Source organism: Bos grunniens, chromosome 7, assembly GCF_055505025.1.
Source record: "Bos grunniens cultivar Pamir isolate PY7600 chromosome 7, Bosgru_T2T1.0, whole genome shotgun sequence".
In the NCBI taxonomy this organism is placed as follows: Eukaryota; Metazoa; Chordata; class Mammalia; order Artiodactyla; family Bovidae; genus Bos; species Bos grunniens.
This window is the reverse complement of record NC_141171.1, coordinates 103,665,187-103,668,050: the sequence shown is the minus strand read 5'-3', so window position 1 is coordinate 103,668,050 and position 2,864 is coordinate 103,665,187. Positions and strand designations below refer to the sequence as shown.

General features: G+C 39.7%; 1 long non-coding RNA gene across 1 annotated transcript; it reads right to left on the bottom strand.

Annotated features, from left to right (window-relative positions):
* Positions 1-891: 891 nt before the first annotated feature.
* Positions 892-2,647, bottom strand: LOC147370071 (uncharacterized). The gene is made up of 2 exons (XR_015168637.1): positions 2,531-2,647; positions 892-1,637 (listed from the first exon to the last, which is right to left on the bottom strand). It is a non-coding gene; the product is annotated as an uncharacterized LOC147370071 (long non-coding RNA).
* Between the last annotated feature and the right edge of the window lie 217 nt (positions 2,648-2,864).

The window sequence follows — 2,864 nt, the reverse complement described above, 5'->3', positions numbered from 1 at the left end:
ATAAGAATAATTAAGTGAGAAAAATCAGTCTTAAAATAAGGTTGAAGAATCAGATTACCTGTGGGTTACCCTTGAAACAATCTACTGGAAATGATTCATGTCAGGTGAAAGATGGTATAAGAAAGAATTAATGGCAAAGCCTATATTGCATGTGTAGATCTGGGACCTGACTCTCAGGTCAGAATTCAGAATCACTTGTATGATGAGGAGAAAGTCATTCAAATTCTCTGGATTTTACTTTCTTCTCCCATGAGGTGAAAGGGTTCTATTTATAGTATCTATGTCTATAAAATCTCAGTGCTACAATATGAGAGGCTTGGTAATTTTTAGGGGTTAATGGAAGGGCATAAACATTTCACTTGGATTATGGGTTTTAGGTCATTATAACCTGTTACCTTAGAAATATTGACTGCCTAACCCACCGCAAACCATTTTTCAATGGATTTATCTCTAGACCTCTAGAAAATTTAATAGAATTAGAGCAACCAGGGCCGTGTACTGAGAGAAATCATTCTTAAGTGTGGCCCCAATGTTCTAGTATTTCAAGATCTGGTGGAAAGTCTACCAACATAGAAGTATGCATTCTAGATTGAAAAGTTGTAGTAATTCTAGTTTACTGTAAGATAAAATCCCAACTTACAACTTTTGATCCTCTTCTCTAAACTTCACTTCATTTTCCACGACGACATTTCTTAGCTGTGCAAATCTGGGATGCACCTAGATGCAAAATACACATTCTGTTCGGAGAAGTTCATGTTGCCTAAATTCTCTCTAAAACCCATCTTGATGAGGCCAGTGTTCACTGTTCATTATCAACCATGTCTCCTGTGACTCTTTCCTGGCTTGTACCTGTTACCTCTTATCATGTCACATTAGAAGAAACAGCATAGATTTTTGCTTGGTGTTTTATTTTTTCATACATTAAATTTTATCTGCTGTTTTCCAACTACTCATTGATATAAACATGAAAACTCTATAATTACAGCACTTCTGTATTTTATTATCTATAAAATATTAATGGCAGCTACAAACTTAAAATATCTCATTATCTACCATCATAGAAGCAATCAGAGGACCACAGTAATTAATTTTTAAATTTGCTTTTTCCAAAACTCTTATTATATACTATGTCATTAAGCAATATCCAGTTGCATTCTATATATACAGGGATATATTAACTCCAGGAGGGAAGAAATACAGCCACTAAACCAGAAAACACAAGTTCAATATACCCTCTAACATGGCATAAATGAAAAGGAAAAATGGAATAAGCTGTTTTCAGAATAGCTTGGCTTCATCTAACATTCTCTCAATACCATTCCTTGAATGCCTCCAACCCCATAAATACTCAGAATAAAGCAAAAGGATAAAATGTCTTCAAGACAAGTGAAAGATATTAGACTCTTCAGCCAAACTATTTTTTTCGAGAACACCTCTGGCAACAGTTTTGAGTCCATGTGGCAACTTTCCATATACACAAGATGCAAAGGAGAGGACTGCGTGTTGCAAAGGCAGAAATACCACAATGGCCCACGCGGCTCACATGCATCCTCTGTGCAATGTAACTCTGCAGCTCCTCTCGTCAAGGGGTAGAGTCCACTTCTCTACTGAAAATCCCGACTGGCCCGTGGAATGTCCTGTCCGACAAGAATAAGGAAGAAGTGCCACTGATCGAGCTCTGAGCCAAGGTTCCATGATGCTCTTTGTCTTGAGATCCTGAAGAACTGTACTGTGGACAAGCCTGGGCTTCCCTGCTGGATCAGGCACATGCCATCCCAGCAGTGACCAGCCTGAACCACTGGCCCTCACCTGTCAAGCCTGGGTTTCCCCGCTGGATCAGGCACATGCCATCCCAGCAGCGACCAGCCTGAACCACTGGCCCTCACCTGTCAAGCCTGGGCTTCCCTGCTGGATCAGGCACATGCCATCCCAGCCAAGACCAGCCTGAACCACCAGCCCTCAACTGTCAAGCCTGGGCTTCCCCGCTGGATCAGGCACATGCCATCCCAGCCAAGACCAGCCTGAACCACCAGCCCTCACCTGTCTGGCAGATAAATTAGACACCTAGGGAAGCCCAACCAAGGCCATCAACATTGTTAAGCTGGCTTTAGAGCCAACGGCCAACCTGCAGTAGTATGAGCTGAGCAAATGGTTACTGCTTTAGGCCATCAGAAACTGGGGTGGTTGTCACCCAGCAGAAGTTAACTGATGAGTCATACTGGGAATATCTGGAGTTACCTTATAACCCCCTCTCAACTCACAGAATTTGTCTAAGCCATCATCCTTGAATAACATCTACGTTGATAAATTCTAATTTTTTAAGAGCATAACAGAATTCAGAACTTCTAATAATTTCTGAACTATTGAACTTGAATATTTCCTTAAGTAAACTAATAAAATACTTCTTAAAAGACCCCTATCACTGGTTGTACAGATACACATTTTCTGCAGTAAAATATTGCATTCGCGTTTTCTTTGGGCTGTGGAGATAGTCACAGTTTGAAGCCATGTCAGTCAGTAGACTTTTTACCTTTCCCCTTCTCCTTCCTTTCTCTGCTTGGTACATTTTGAAGAATTCATAAGTGGTAGCCTTGTTTCTTTAGTGTTTCAGTTTATAATCTTGATGTACGTGAATCAGTTCCTAAAGAGATCAAAATCTTTTGCTGGAACATATATATTTATGGAAAGATCATTACACTCAATTATTCTGCATTTATATAGGACATTTGAAAGACCTGAGGATGACTTTTCAATAGAATTATATGCAGTAATTAAAAACTATAATGTAGTGAATAGCATGGAATATTCCAGAGGACAGAAAAGAAGTCAAAATGTGTAAGTGTCCCACATACTTCTCAGGATCC